Source organism: Cyanistes caeruleus, chromosome 2 (assembly GCF_971803275.1).
Source record: "Cyanistes caeruleus chromosome 2, bCyaCae1.hap1.1, whole genome shotgun sequence".
Taxonomy (NCBI): Eukaryota; Metazoa; Chordata; class Aves; order Passeriformes; family Paridae; genus Cyanistes; species Cyanistes caeruleus.
In genome coordinates, this window is record NC_141702.1 from 46252474 (window position 1) to 46269503 (window position 17030).

The following is a 17030-nucleotide window of genomic DNA, read 5'->3' on the forward strand; positions in this document are numbered from 1 at the left end:
GCTCCAGCCTGCTGAAGAGATGGAGTGCAGGTTCAGACCCCAATCTTCCTCCTGGATTTTTCTGGAATGAAATCTGATGGCATATTTTTAAGGTAACTTCTCTCAGTAAAAAACATGAAAGGGATAGGCTGGATAACTGGCAACTGCCTTTTTCTGATCAAGTCTTACAAATCTTGTCTGGAAAGCATCAGCAGGGAAGCTGAGTTAAGAAATAGTTATGTTAAAAGGAAATCAGAAGCACAAAATCCTTTGGCTTTTATTCAGTCTCTGCAGTGAACAGGCATGAATCAAACTAAGGGTTGCATCCAGCATGGCTGTGAAAAATGAAATCTCTAAGGGCCATCTTCTTGGTGCTTTATGTTTTGCTGAAAGCACCACAGAACTATCAGTCTGTGACATCAAATAAACCAGATTTTATGAGCTACCGTAGGATTTAATATTCAAAATGCCACATTCTGGGTTACCGTGAAGATTCAAGGAGGACAGAAAAGGCTTTCCAAGAATAAGAACTCCAAGAATTTTTAAAAGAGACTTTAAAAATGACTGTGAAATGCCTCCCACAGGCTGTATAGCTGGAATAATCAACACAGAAATCTACCCTGAAGTTGAAATGTCTTACTTTCCATGCCCTACTAGCAGCTCCCTAGAGAGAAACTGATGGATTACATATTTTGAAACACAACTCAGAGACACATTAAACTCCCCAGTTTTCAGAAAAGTCTCACTCGCCCACTTTGACCATTACAAATTTGCTAGGAAGGCATTCCAAGTTGGGCAACAAATAGGTGCTTTAAACCAGTCTTATCTAGGTCAGTAATTCTCATGCTGTCTGCTTGCTGACCTCTCTTTGACTCACATCTATGCTGATGGGAGCATTTTAGATCTCCAGAATTAATACTGTGTCAGTTTCAAGCCAACTCAAACGAAACAGATGGAATAAAACAGCATCATTTTTTGCATTATTTTTCTTTTTATCTATTAACTCTGGGACACTTTAGAGGACTGCCTACATTCCATCTTAGCCAGTGATTCCACAATTTTTAGGCCAGAGAGATACAACAAATACTTTAAAATTCAAACTCCTGGACGTTATTCATTATTTCCTAGGCTTGTGGGTTTCAGGCTATTTTATATACATATAATTTTTATTGTAAGGTCCGATCTAGAAAGAATATAATTTTACTGCATTGTGATAGATCTGGTTCAGCCTTGAACAAAGCTGGAGATTTGTGTAGAATTCTTGCATATTTACATGTGCACCACACTTGTCATGCTGCACTAAAATTGTACATCAGAGACGACACAGTACTACCACTGGATGTCCTCTGACTGTTAAAGATATGCAGAAAATCTCACGTACATAAAGTCATATTCCTGAACAAAATGCCAGAAACACCAGGGCAAAACTTCAAGTATGCTTCAAACTAACACTCAAAAAATTCCTGGGCTGCATAATTTGATTTTTAAGGGAGACCTTTAATGCTTCACTCCCAGATTCTGCTTTAGTGGCCTGAGCAGAAAAAGCCCCAGCAGCTCAATTGTTCATCTGCAGCAGTCAAAAGTCAGGCTGCTGCCCAGTGTCCATGGACATCCATGGCTGGAAGAGCAGTCTTAGCTGAGTTCAAAGCAAATGCCTTTTATAGTGCTGGAGTGCTCTTACTATTGTTTCTTGTCAGCTTACAGTTGCCTTGGAAGTCCTCTACAATGGTGGCAGAAGGGGCTCAGGAAAGGGAGCAGCTCCAGCTGCTGTGAGAAGAGCAGACCCTGGAAGGGGCTTTGAAGTGCCATATTCTGCCCTGCTGTTCCTCCCTGTCACTGAGTGACTGGGGACACAGTCCTGGAAACAACAGCTTCCTGACACTACAGGCAAGGTTTAACACATGCCTGCAAAGCGTGGCCCTGTGCTTGCCTTCCCTCTTTTCCCCTTTGGGACCAGAACTAAAAGACATGATGAAAATTATGAAAAATGAAAGTTTGGGCTTCACCTTGCTCATTTAATTTCAGCCAGCCTGGGGGGTCAGGACCAGGGAAGAGGAGGTGCATGTTGAAGGGTTTCACTGAACTAGAACCAGAGCTTTGGCTTCTGCCAGAGGCTGTGAGCACAGCTGGGGCAGGGCGAGTGGCCATTCGGGGCCAGGAAGGGAAGAGCGACGAATGTCTTGGTCCCTCTCTGGCAAGAGATTTACTACAACCCAGACAATCTGTTTACTACCCATATAGCTACACGATCTATTCATTACAAATTAGAGAGGAAAAAGGATATCAGTGCTCAGGCTGGGCAGGAGGAACAATAACCACATTCTTGGAGGGGCAGTGGTGGTGGTGGGAGTGGCTGGTAGCTGTCTGGTGGGGACATCACCTGGCAAGGCCACAGGAAGCTGCATTACCACAATGTTGTTTGAGCAGCTGTAATCAAAACCTCCCCAGTGCAAGAAGAGAAGATAAACCCTCCAAACTGCCCGTGAAAGGACACATCTCCACCCTTTTAGTTTTGTGCAGCTTCTTCGCCAGCCAAGTCTGTGAATGTCGGGGCCTCATCTTCTTCAAAAATACAGTGAATTCTCTTCCACTCCCTGTGATACATCCCTTTCAGCAAAACCAAACCAGAACAAAACACAAGAAGCAATTAAAGGCTCATGCTGCCATCTCTTAAAGTTACAGCAACTGAGTTATACCTCACACTGTCTCAGGGCTTTCATTACTTTGAAAAAAAGATGCCCTAGAAAAATGCAGTAGTTCTGAGAAATAGTTGTTCTGTGGCATTTTTTCATTTCCCACCAACCTCCAAATTTCACTTGTAATCTAAAAGAAAGAGTCTTATGTGTAACTAACTTCAGAAGAAAGGCCTGCAGGTTTTACACTCAGGAACTGAAGAGCAAGTCAGACTCAAAACTGCACATAGGAATTTTTTTTATGCTTAAAACATGTTAAAAGAATCTTTGAAAGGAAGAACTAATGGCAGCAGCTACATGCAGTAAACACGCTGCTTACTCTATAGTTAACCCCCACAAAGGATAGATCTATCCCTGCTTCTGAGAGAACACCATGTAAATTCAACAGTGCAATTTCAAGCTGCATTCCTCCTTCATCAGGCTGCTCTATTCATGAGCACGGAGAAACGGGTGGATGGTTTGCATAAGCACTTTGAGCTAATGCACCTAAATTTTAAAGTGCCTTTTAAGTGTGTAAATTAGAAAACCTATAGCAAGAGAACAACTGCTGCAAATGCCAAATAATTTTGTCTTGGAAAGAGAAGAAGTAAAACAGTCTCTCCACTGATTTCCTCTTTCTTTTCTCCCATTAGGAGAACAGAAAGATGATTGCAGATTGATTCACACTGCTCTGATTTTTTTCTTTCAATTCTTATTTTTAGATTCTACCCAGGATTAATGGGTGTTCATCTGACCCGCAGTATGGGAGCGGCACAGAGCTGAGTGCCAAATGTGAATCAGGATGGGCAGGGAAGGAAGAGGGGAAAGGGGAAGGACACAGTAAAGAAGTTCTGCCTGTTTGCCACTGTGGACTATGGAAGAGGCATAAAAAAGGATTTTCTCTCAAAAAAACCCCTCACTGCTCCTCCCCATCCCCCTTTACCCATGCAGGAATAAAACTAACCCCTTCTCTGCCTTGTCTGATTTCTGTTTTGTGACTGCAGAGCTTGGAGGATGTGACAGCAAGAAAAAGGGAGCAAGCTGAGTCTCAAATCAGGAGACTTTGAAACCCTTCTGGACACCATTCCCTCCAGAAGGGTTCTCATTTTTTCTAGGTTGCTACTGCTAACATTTTAATAGTTATTTAAATCCCTTATTTGTCCAGTTACACTGAGGGAAAAAATACTCTTCTTCCTAAACACAAGGAAATATTTGCCTGTGGCCAGCCCACAAAGAAACCCCCAGCTTTCTCACCATCATTATAGCTGGCTTCATCCACACCAGCAGAGATGCTGACAGGCAGGGTCCCCAAACTGGGAGGCAACCACATTGTGATAAAGGCAGTGAGTGGTGAAGGTACTGACTACACCAGTAATGAGGACACACAGAAACTCTGCCTGTGCTCACACACCCACAGAAAAGTTCTCTAGTGAGACCTGTTCTCTCAAACCCAGCTGCTGCCACTGTGGTTTCAGTGTGTGACAGCAGCTTACTGCCAGATGACACCTTAGGTAAGGTTACTGTGTCTGGACAGGGTTCAGTTTTTCCACAGCATCCCAAACCCTGCTGTGTGTGCTTTAGCTTTCTGACCAAAACAACATTGATAATTCATCCATGCTTGAGTTATTACTGAGAAGTGCTCACAAAGCACCAAGACCTTCATTTCTCACTCTGCCACTGTAGCTAGGAGGTTTGAGAAGGGACAGAGCTAGGAAAGCTGAACCCAACTGACCAAAGGTATATTCTGCACCCTCAGTGCATGAGGAAGAGTCCACAGAGGCTTCTCTATTTCTGTGTAGTTAAAACAAAAAGGCAAAACTGGATGGTAATGTGAAGCAGAAAGGGAGGGTTTCACTGAAAATGACTGTTCTGTGATACACCTCGTGAAATACACAGCTCTTGAGATCTGGAGATCTTGTCTGGAGTTCCTCCCTGTTTCCTAGCACAAAGAGACAAAAAACTGAAGGCCACTGAAGTTAACAACTGTGCTGTCCCGACAGCACAGGGGACACATGTCAGATCTGTGGATTGTGTTGTAAGGGGAAAAGGATCTCTTGATAGGGAACAAATTGACACTCTAAACCAGGCTGGCTGTGAGAGTCAGATCAAATAAGCAACCACAAGCACATTCATCACAAACCATGATATTGAGGAGAACATCAACCAAAGCAAAGGCTGTGAGAAGATGACTCTTTTCAGTTGCTTATATGCTAATTACAGGATTCTGAAAAAAAAAATGGATAAACCCTCTGCCTATAAAGTAGCAATGCAAAATAGTACTCTTGAAAAATAACAGCTTTATTTAGACTATTATATTATTAACAGAAACAGCTGTAGCAAATTTAAAAAATCCAAATGGAAGAGGGTGGTGCCAGGCCGTACGTGTCACAAATGACATCTGAGTGACCGACAACTTGGAAATAAATAATCTTGGAGAGTTACGGGAATGATGAGCTTCTTCAACACAAGAAGTACAAAATCCCCTCTTGTGTTACTCTGGAGACCTTATGTCACTAGCACTAACACAAGCCTGTACTTTCCAAAGGGCTATAAATGACAAATTACTAACCCCTAAATTCAAAGAAGGATGTGCCTTCCTAACCCTGTGAAATCAAGCTCCTGCCAATTAGCTACATGAGTCATCTACACCATCGGCCTTGCAGCACCAAAGGGGATAGGAGCAGGTCACAGCACGATCACCACAAGGTGAAGAGCTCAACTCCACCACACGCAAGCCAAGCCCCAAGGTGGTCACACAGGCACCCACCCCACATGCAGCAGGACCCACTGGCTTCCTGCCCCAGCTGCATTGGGCAGGGGCTGCGGTGCTGGCACAAGCACAACTCACTGCTGGTTGTGTGCTGTAGCTACACCTGGACTGCCTGTGAGTCACCCGTGGTTTAGCACAGGAGCCACAGCATCCCTGCTCAAGACTTTGTCTCAGTAGAGAGGAAATGATCACAAACCAGAAGGTTACTGGTTGTTCAGACTGAAAAGGACCAACACTTCCTGTGCAAGTGGCTAACATTGTCTGCAATCAAATCCAGACCAGAATTTCATGCAATGTGTGAGCGTATGCTCTTTATAGATACATAAATTAAAATGGTACTGCATGCTTTCTGAGAAGCAGTTTCACAGAACTAGAGTGAATGGGAGTCAAATCAGGCTGAAGGCAGAACATAGAGAAAGTTGCTGACATCTGCAAACAGTTTAAGACATTTCCTAAATGCCTACAGTGTTACAACCATGGAAATGGGCTAGATAAAAATAACACACAACGAAAAAAACCCAACAGCTGGGTTTCCCAGAGAAGTGAAAAAACATATAAAATGTTATATAGAAAATTGGTACATGAAAGGGGAAAGAGGAAGAGATAACAAGAAGAAAAATAAAACTAAAATAAAGATTATATAGAGGAATCAAGAAGATACTAGAAAAAAATAAAGGCACATAAAATGGGAAATACATTTTTACCTTTTCTAAGCAGTTTATGAAAAATGAATCCTGAACAATTAAAATTGCAGAATCGTTCATAACAATATGACAGCAGAAGTTGTTATTCAGCAAATGTTTCCGGTTAGCACACAGGTAAAAGGCTGGATGATCTGTTTATGATGATGATAATGAAATAGCTTCCCACCACAGCAGCCCCTGGAGAGGGGATGTTAAGCAGCAGATAAACGATTATGGGTGATTCAGATTAGTTGCTAGAAATAAACTTGTCTCAGAAGGCTCACAGAGGTAGCCTTGGAGCTGCTACTGCATCTAAAGCAGCCCTTGGCCCCTGGGGAAGGACCAAGGACAGGAAGAAAGCTCATACTGGGCTACTGTTTGAGAAGTAAAGTAATTACAGGCCAGTTGGATGAGTTTCCAGTATTTTGCAGAGGATAGAACAACCAACATCAGCCTCAATTAATAACTTTTTTCAAAGCTCTGTAATTAAAGTCAATTAACTTGGCTTTAAGGAAAATAGATCCTGTCAAACTAATTTGATGTAATTTCTTGCAAAAATTACAAGTTCACTTGAAGGCAGCATTGTTAACTGTATTACAAATCTGTCATTCAAATTGTTCTGTAGAGTATCTTTATGAATGCTTTGAAGCCTACATGGAGTGTCTCCATCTGTACATGGAGAGCAGGACTCCATTGCTGGAGAGCACCATACAAGATCAGGCTAAAACCTTAAACCTATTTTATACTGAAGTCACTTTTGAGTCCACAATCATATTAGCAGTATTAAAAAGCTGATAAATAAAGGAAACCAAAGAGTAACTGTAAACGGGAAACTATTTATTAGCAAACAAATGGGTTCCTGTTGTGTTCCACAGGTATTGGTGATCATCCCTTTACTATTTAACAGCCTTATCAGTGACCTGGATTAAAGTTAAGTCACTGTCAGTTAACATTAAGTCATTAAGACAGGAGACTGGGAATGGCAGAAAACAAACCACAAAAGAACAAGCCTGACACAGAGCAGCTGGGGTCTGTAGAAAGATGGGAGAAACCAGTTTAGGTGTTGATATGGCCAAGCACAAAATCACCTTATTAGAATGAAGAAGACAGGCCATACTTACAGGATGAGAGGGAGAGAGAGGACTCTATCCTCCAAAGCAGAGACTGAATTTGAGACCCAAGGTCCTGGGAAGCAATCAGCTCGACATGAATTCCTCACGCAAGGCTGTGGCCAAAAGGGCTAATGCGAGCCTCAGCTGTACAAACAAATGAAAATCAAAAGATGAGTAGGTAGGTTATGGTGATGCTGCATTTGGTTCTCATTCCTCTGCTCCATGAATAATGTATCAGGTTCTGCTGCTCCATTTTACAAAAAAACTGCTGGAAAAACTGGAAGAGTGTTCAGGGAAGAGAAATTAAATAACTGAAAACACTGGGCCACAGAAGGCTTTGTTATAAACAAAACTCTTAGAGGGAATTTGTTATTTTGTTCATAGTATAGCAGTATTCTTACACTGAATAAATTTGATAACAGCAGGCTCTGATCTAGCAAAGTTCAAAACCGCATCAGGACTGAAAATTATTCCAATCCAGACTGTGGACAGGCAAGTTTGTTCTGCTTGTTCAGCAATGTGTTATAGGCAATTAACCAGTAATTAACCCTTTGCATTAGGCTATGAGGTCCTGCCCACCTCTGCAAAGTTGTGAAAGTAACCATGCTTGATTCAGAAAGGATGCATGCCCACATGGGCGTGGGTTAATTGTTACACAGCAGGAGCTCCTGCAGGCGAGCTGAGCGGTCACTGCATCACACTGTGCTTTCTGTCGCCACCAAGAAACTCTCCTTCTCCTTGCAGGTATCAATCCTTGCAGCCTTCCTGCTCACAGCTTACAAAACATCTCTGAGGAAACCCCAGGCTTTTGGGGATGAGGTGCCATCTAAGTATGGATGACACCTGGCTGTCCATCTTCTGCAGGATCTGCAGGCAGCCCCTCTCCATTCCCAGCACCCGGCTGCACACAAAACCTCACTGTACAAAGCTCCTCACACTGACATGCCAAGGAAACCACTTCTAGGAAACTGATGGGTGTTGTTACAGCTCTGCCACTGAGAAAGCACCAGTGGCTCCTTGTTTCAGCAATTCACTTTGTCTGCTGTCCCACCTTGTCCCAGGGATCTGGCTGGGATTGCATCCCAGCACCCCTCGGTCACAGAAGGTGACCTCAGAGAATTATGCTGTGGAAAAGAGTCCTCCATACCTCACAGATATTTCCTCTCCCACATTCACCCTTTTAGGATGAACCGGTGGACTGGCTACCTTCTTCAAGAAAACAAGCTAGATCCTTTAAGCAGAATGAATGAATATGAGCACTACTCCTGCACTAATCTCCCAGGTCACTCAGAACATCTCCTTCCCTTTCTGCCTGCTGAGGGAATTGGGTGCTGCCAAGATTACTTTTGGCTATCTGTCCCAAGGCTGGGGTTGGGCATTTGGGCTCCTGAGGACCATATATTCAGCTGTAGGGCACTGGTGACCACATAAGCTCCATCTCACAGCCTCCCAATATTTAAATCTGGTGTTTTTTAAGGAGGCAGCACAAGCTTTTGTGTGTGCTGTCTGTCTTAACCTGGGCCTTTGGCCAGAAAGTGTTAATCCTGTCAATGTGCAGGAGTGGGAAGGCTGGAAGTGTTTGATTTGTGCCAGTTGCTGGCATCATGTCATTTTAAGCTTCTGGAATGAACCCATTTATGACTGAATGCTGCAGTGTAAATTCTGCAAATAAAACAGAAAAAATAGTCTCAATTACTTGAGCTCAGGACTAGTTCACATATGCCACTCCAGAGATTTAGAAGGCGTTATTTCATACAAACATCTAATTAAATTTAATTATGGTTCTACAGTTATTTTTATGTTCAACAGGTGGAAAAAATGTGTTTTTCAAACTTTTGGTTTATGCTCAGTAAGTGATGCCTACTGAAACACAGCATGCACAGCATAGTAAAACCTTGGTAGTGTGTTACAAACATAAAAGAAACATCCTGTCCTCAGAAAACATGGAGTACAAAGCTGCTGCAGGGTGAATCACAGCAAGAAAGTTTGTAAAAACTTTAGGGAGGAAAAAGGCCTGTCCAAGTGTGGTGTGTATGCACATGTATGTGTACATGCATTCACACACCCCCCACCACTTCAGCTTTGCTCTACCTGGCATTCCTATCAACAGTTCTCAAAACTGTGTTTGGCAACTCTTTAGTCACTAATAGAGCAGAAGTTTAGGGAAATCTGATTGAGGACAAGGTTTCAGAGCTACTAATAAAAGAGGAATCAGAGCCTGCAAAAGTTCAGTTTGAATTGTGCATTTTTGCACCTTTGTACTTTCTGTCCTCCTGGATGTGTTTTTCCTCCCCTCTCCCTCTGGCACAACTCCAGCTACAGCATGAGGATGTTCTGTTAAGCATACATGCAAATGTGTTTTTAAACCTTGTAAAGGCTTATGTCAAAAGATGTACCAAGGATCTGTACTATAGATCCAACTCCAGAAATAGAATTTTGCAAACAAAGTAACTGTGATAATCTTCCTAATTAGAAATGATAAAAACTACATAGAAGCAAAGAGCTTTAATACATGGATTTTTTAAAAAAAATATCTTTTTTTTGAAACATTGCAAAATAAATCAGATGCAAGGCTTTTCCTTTTATTCTAGACACACAGACACAGAATTAAATGGGAGAATGTGAAGCTAACCATCCCATCTGCCTTTGTAATTCACCCAGACTAGACACAAAAATGCTATGGAATTTAATGCAATGAACCCCAGAAGTGTCACTTTCACAAATCTCAAGAGGCACCATTGACCTGAGGCTGGCTGCAGTTTCTGCCCCAATTCCAGTTTAATGTATTCCAGTCTGACCCTCAAGCGACAGAGCTGCTGGAGAACACGCTAAGAAACAAATGCAGGCAATTGCTTTGACATAATTCTTTTGGACGCAGGCAGATCGAATGTGCTGATGTCAACAGAGACCAGAAGAGAGTTTTATCCAATCTCCTTTCCTCACTGAAGAAAACAATGAGAGGAAACAAAGCACAGCCCAAACACATGCCCACCTCCCAGCAGCAATACTGATACATGCTGTCTAAGAAAGGGAGAACCAAGACAAATGTTCCTAAAGTAGCATTTATGTGTATACACAGCGTTTCATCTATAGCTTAAATTTATACAACTTGTGTATATAATTTGCCCTCTGCACATAACATGCACAAAACATCTGTCCTATAGAAGACAGTAATTTAAAACCCCAAGAACAGCCTAATGCAGTCCTTTATGGCCACAGTACATTCAAAAGCGTTCCTCACATAGTTCCCTCAACTTAATATAAACCACTCTTCTTCCCTTTCTCACATGCTTCTAAAATTTAGGGGTCTGTGTGGACCTGCTTTCAATATAATTGTCAGGACTATACCTTCCTGCCTTGCTACTCACAGTTTGAAGTCAGAGAACATTGAGGCAACACTAACATTTTTCTGCACAGGGATAGCAAGAAGAGAAGCTGGGAGTATTTTCTTCCATGGGAAAGATGAAAGCTAGGAAACTAGATCAACGATGCCACAATGTCTATCCTGAGAATAAAAGACTAAGCTCAAGATTTTCCTCTCCACCTGGTGATGTTGCTCCTGAAATGACTTCTGCAAAAAAGAGGAAGACCCACACATCAATGATACAGTTTTTCAGAACTCACCAGGGAAAATACCAGGGTTGAATGTGGCTGGTCCCTCAACTTTATATAATAAAAACCAAACAAAAAAGCAGATGCCAAGCTCATTTCCTCCTCTCTCTTTTACTTCCTCTCCTAAGAAAGGCTTCCAGCTCTGCTATTTACAGTCTTTCTTTTCTCCCAGTCCTCCAGCTCCTCCCCCATCAATCCATACCGAAAGATTGTCTGCACTGGTATAACAGAAAAACCAGAGGAGATACTTAAAGCTTCCCCTTTCTGTGTGCCTGGAGTGTTTCCAGGAAGAGAAAGTCTTGTGAGGATTCTCACTTTGCTCTTCTTCAGCTACTTGTGTGGGTCACTCTACCACAATAAAAGCCTGCATCTGTTATCTGACCACGATCAAGAGACAAAGATTACCATTTTTAATGTCCGTAGGAAGTGCGGTCTGAGTGATCATGTCTAACAGACACTGAAGCTACTTGATGTGGAACATTAAACTACCCCTACACAAAGTAGAAGCAGGCTTTTGTCCTTTGTCTACCGCTCTTTATGTGACCTGCCCCCAGAATGTGGCCACAAGTTGTGGTCCACAGTTTGGCTGAGCATCAGAAGCTGCAGAATCTTTAACTCTATGTTGGGACCTGCATAAGCATCACAAGGTTCAGCAATAAGGATTTTAAGGCCACAAATCATCAGGAATGATAAACAATTTAGTAATAAAATCATAGGGTGGTTTGGATTGGAAGGGACCTTAAAGACCATCTTGTTCCAACTTCTTGTCATGGGCAGAGATACCTTTCACTAGACCAGGTTGCTCAAAACCCCACCCATCCTCACCTTGAACACGTGCAGGGATGGGGCATCCACAACTTCTCCAGGCAACATGTTCCAGTAACTCACCATACTCACAGTAAAGAATTTCTTCCTCGTATCCCATCCACACCTACCTTGTTCAAGATCTTTATCAATGGCATAGGCAGTGAGATGGAGCGCACCCTCAGCAAGCCTGTGGATGTCACTGATCTGAGTGGTGCCACTGACATGTTGGAGGGAAGGGATGTCATCCAGAGGGACCTGGACAGGCATGACAGGTGGGACTGTGCAAACCCTGTGAAATTCAGCTGGGCCAAGTGCACGGTTCTGCACCTGGGTCAGGGCAACCACCAGCATCTGTACAGCCTGGGGGATGAAGGAACTGAAATAAGCCCTGTGGAGAAGTACTTGGGGGTACAGGTGGATGAAAAATTTGGTATGAGCTGGCAACGTGTGACTCCAGCCCAGAAAGCCAGCTGAATCCTGGGCTGCATCAAAAGCAGCATGGCCAGCATGTCAAAGGAGGTGATTCTGTCCCTTTACTCTGCTCTTGTGAGATCCCACCAGGAGTTCTACATCCAGCTCTGGGATCTCCGGCACCAGACCTTGGACTTGTTGGAACAGTCCAAAGGAGGGCCATGAAGATGATCAGAGGGAAGAACACCTCTCCTATGGAGACAAGCTGAGAGAGTTGGGGTTGTTTAGCATGGAGAAGACTCCAGGAAGACCTTCCAACAGTCTTAAAGGAGGCTTATAAGAAACATGAAGAGAAACTCTTCACCGGGACCTGTAGTGACTTTTTTTAGAAATTCAGTTTTCAACTGAGAAAGGGTAGATTTAAACTGGATATGGGAAGAAATGTTTTACAGTGAGGGTGGTGAGACATTTGAACAGACTGCCTAGAGAAGTTGCAGGTGTCCCATTGCTGGAAATGTTTAATTTCAGGTTGGATGGGGCTTTGAGTAACCTGGTCTAATGGCAAGTGTCCCTGTCCAGGGCAAGAGTGTTGGAGCAGATGAACTTTAAAAGTTCTTCCAGTGCAAACAATTCTGTGATTAGTGATTCTGTCATTGAATTGGATTCTCACCTCCGTGATATCTAACACAAAACACAGCTGGTGCAGTTGATGCAGTTGGGACTTAATGGTGCTGTAAGAGAACGTGTGGAATATGGGTACAAACCTGTACCACTGTAGACAGAGATAAAGAAAGCATGTACACTCCAGGAGAAAGGCACATGAAGAAGAGGGGATTAAGATACACACATGGTTCTGTCTAAATGCACAGATGGTAGAAAACAGAAAGCAAGAACCAAATGTTCTCATACCTTTACACTGCCATTTGTAATGAAGAGTCAGTCTGTCATTTCTTCCACGTTGCAAAGCCATGGTTGTTAGGGCAATCACAGCAGCAGTTATGTAGCTCACACTCACTGTCTTTTCAGAGCATGAGAGATGCCATCATCTGCAGTCTTCTAATACTTCCCTCTAAACATGCTCCTCTGACTCCAGTTTGCAGCAACAGCAGATTATTTGTTGTTTGGCTACTGCAGGCTGTTACAATATTTTTACAACAGGAAATGTGTGTTCCATACGTAAGAAGACAACACTTACAAGAAATAATGCAGGAAAGTGATCTAATTTCTCTTCTGTTTCCTTCCTTCTGCAGTGTGCTGCATTGAGATGTTTGTTCCAATACAAAGATCCCAGTTCAAGGCCAAGATTTTATTTACTCTGATTGTACAAAACAACTGCAACTCAAACACCTCAAGCTGTTGTGCTCCATTCACATTCATCTAAGTGATTTAGGTAAGTGGACTTGAAATTTCACTTTTCAAGGTTACTGAGCCTGTCTTATCCATGGCCAGACATTTCTATGTCTATAGATTCAAAATTCCTGTGAATACAGAATACTTTCTAAAGCTGTAAACAGCAGATCAAGCAAGAAATGTCGATTTTGAAGTGAACCTCAGTATTGCAGACTGTAAGAAAACGTCCATTGTGCTGCATTTAGGAAAAAGAACACATCTTCACTAAGCATTGCACCTACCCATGGCTGTTACTCAGCTCCCACTGCTGAACAAAGAAATCTGAGTTACTGCTACACTTCACTTCTCTGCTTTTGGAAAACCAGTTTTTAATTTAGCAAGTCTGAGGTAGCCTTTTAAGAGAAAACTTGAAAGCATTCTCCTATTTATTACTGGGACTGAAAATACATGTATATAATAAATTATAAAGGGCTACATGCCTCCTGTCTGCAAGCTAAAAGCTGGCAAGAGACTCTATACTGCTACAGGGCCAAATCTGCATCAGGCAAGTTGTTGAATTTAGGAAATTATGAACAGCAGCAGATTCACAAGCTGACCGGTCAGTGCTGACTGCACAATGCCAAAGTTCTTGGAAAGGGATAAACAGATGGGTCAGGAAAGGACAGAACTTTGACTTGGATTGCATATCTGTAGAAGTAACATCTGAATTCATTTGTTCTCTATCTCCCATGCTGAAAACCATCAAACCATTAAAACTCCCCCCTGTATCCTGCATTTTTTTGTGAGCTAACAGGACAAACTCTTTCATATTTATGTGTTAAAGAGGTATTTAAAACACGAATAAAATCAAGGGATACTTCCAGAAGTTATGTTTGTTTTGTTTATGATGTCAGTAGTGTATTCTTCTGGCAAGGCAATATTGTCTCTGAAATGCAGGAGACTTCCCTACGGCTGGGCTGGAGCCTCTGCTTTTTGTTTGCATTTGGGCACTTAACCATCTTCCCTGAAGATGAAGCATGAAAAATGAGGCTCCAGGTTTTCTTTTGTACATATATTTTTTTTCCAGAGCAGTTTTTCAGATGCCAGAAGCATAAATGAAAGCAAAAGAAAAGAGTCCCAACCTTGTCAGCTTCCCAGAACTATGTTTTGTATGCTGGTGCTTTTGTTTTCCGGCAAGTTCAGCACTGCTTTCAGGGCAGCACCCTGGATTCCCCCTGCCCCCAACAAGTGATACATATTAGTACATCTGTTTTCTCTGCAAAGTCTTTCTGCATTCTTTGCAGGGCACAGGAAGGATGTGGGCTCCTTTTCACATTCAAATGAGGCAAATTAGCCTTTGCCTGGTTCCTTCAGTATAATGCTTATTTTACATTTAAGCGTGAGAAAAAGGGAGGAAATAAACCCCAATATGTTAGGTGGGTTACCATTTTGGTGCAAGCCTCACTGAGCCTTGTTTTGTGAACTGCTTTCCACAGGACATGATTTCAGGATGACAGTTTAATTAGTTCAATAGTGTAATTATGTAAAATGACCAAATAGTCTGCACAAAGAAATAGCTGCCACAGACACATTAAACATGAGAAAAAACTGAAAATGCCAACCTGAATCAGCAGGGTTCAGGCAATCCAGGGCTGACCAGCTTGAAAGCAGCACTACAGGAGAAAATCTGAGTGTTCCAGTGGAAACTAAGTTGAACATGATCCAGCAATACTCCCTTATGGCAAAGGTGGTCATCAGCCTCCTGGCTTGCATCAGAAAAAGCACTTCCAGCAAGTTGGGAAATATGATCCTTCCCCTGTATTCAGCACTGGTAAGACATGACTGGAGTGCTGGATTCAGTTTAGGGATCCCTGAAAATCTGGGGATCTCTTGTACAGAAGAGATATGAACTTATTTGAGCAGATCCAGTAAAAGGGCCACAAAGATGCTCAAGAGTTTAGAGAATGCATCCTATAAGGAAAGGCTGAGAGTTGGACTACTCAGCCTGGAGAAGAGAAGGCTCAGGACAGTCTTATTAATGTGTATAAATACCTCGTTGGAGGCAGTAAATGAAACAAGGCAAGACCTTGCAGTCATTTCCAGTGACTGGTGATGGGCACAAATTAAAGAGCAGGAAATGCTCTTTAATCCACCTAGATTGGATTATCTTTTACTCTAGGTTTTTAAACATGAGAAAAAAACCTCCTGTATTGTGAGGGTGTTGAAGGCTGGCAAAGATTGCCCAGAGAGGCTGTAGAGTCTCCACTGCTGGAGAGATCCAAACCCCATGTGCACATGACTCTGAGACACTAACTTTAAATTGGCCCTGATTTGAGCAAAGGGTTGGAGTAGATGATTTCCAGATGCCCTTTCTATCTGCAGCAGTTTGTGATTCTGACAGGTCATATGAAGACCTCCTGCACTGACCAAAATCCTCCTCTCACTCCTTTTACAAGATAGAGACCAATGCAACAATTCAGTAAGGCAACAAAAGCGTAGTACACATTTTGCATGGAAAAGGTGAATCTGAAAAGGTTCAGATTCCCTCTTTTTTATGTCCTGTGCTGCAATCCAAGTGGTAAAGCTAAGAGGTGGGATGCAAGGAAAAACCAAACAATTGCTTGGTAAACTGTGCTTTAGCCCAGACAGCACTGGATGGAAATTCAGTGCATACTCTTTGCACTACAGCAACTTCTTGCACAGTTAATGCAGCCTATGCACAAGTAACACACCACACACACAGAGAACAGAGAGCCAAGTAGTCAGGTGCTGTAAATTCACAATCAGCTTTACTGATGGAAATCTCCTCAGGCAACAAGCCCTTAGCTCTGTTGACAGTCGTGCACCAGGCTTGACAGGTTTTCCTGAGAGACCTGGAAGAAGCTTTGACACACTTGCTAATGCATGAAGTGCTTCATCCATCTCGGTTGCCATCCTCATCCACAGTTCTGGGATGCACCAATCTCACAGCAAGCAATGGGCTGTGTCCTTGGTCTAGAGGCTTGCAAGAGCCATGTCCCAAGTCCCTGCTCTGCTCACGGACTACGCCCTGAAATAAGTTACTTGCAGTGGTTCTTGGTTTTTCCCCTGTTCTGACCTGAGTCACATACAATGCACTTCCCCCTCAGCTTGTGTGAGCCTGCCATGGTCTTCTACCTTCTCTGTGAGAGCTCTGAAGCCTCCTCTTTCACAGAGCAGCAAGAGTTCCTACACCCTCAGAGCTGACCCTGGTTTTTCAGTCACCTGGCTCCACAAAGAATACAACCAGCTACTGTTGTCACACACCTCTCTCCACTGCAAAGCCAAAGGCATCCAAATGATGCCTTTCATCAGTCTTACTGATGAGTCTTACAGCACCATTGTGTGTGACAGCCTGAACTCCCCTTCACCTTCCATCTTCCTCCTTAAAACAGCAGCACAAAGCTCCAACTCAGAGACCTAGAGTAAAAGATAATTCCATCTAGATTTAGATCCAGACTTCCCCCAAAGCCTGAACAGTGTCAGGCTCTAGATACCCTCAAGCAGTAGGAGCAAAAGGGCTGCTCAACTGCTTAGCTGTTAAAGGAATGCCTTTAACACTGGTTTACTTAAAAGTGTTGTGCCAAAGAGGTAAATGGAGGGCCCTGAATTATTCAGAAAGTTCTCAAAAACAGTG

At 42.8% G+C, this 17030-nt stretch overlaps 1 protein-coding gene across 7 annotated transcripts in view; it reads right to left on the reverse strand.

The window, feature by feature from the left end:
• FYN (FYN proto-oncogene, Src family tyrosine kinase) overlaps nt 1-17030 on the reverse strand; it is a 138251-nt gene that overhangs the window by 46923 nt on the left and 74298 nt on the right. For 5 of the 7 annotated variants that reach the window (XM_086876844.1, XM_086876841.1, XM_086876845.1 and 2 more), the window contains exon 3: nt 7226-7360. The exons of the other annotated variants lie outside the window; for them this stretch is intronic. The gene's annotated coding sequence lies outside the window, so the exon portion shown is untranslated. The remainder of the gene's footprint in view (nt 1-7225; nt 7361-17030) is intronic. 7 annotated transcript variants of the gene reach the window in all.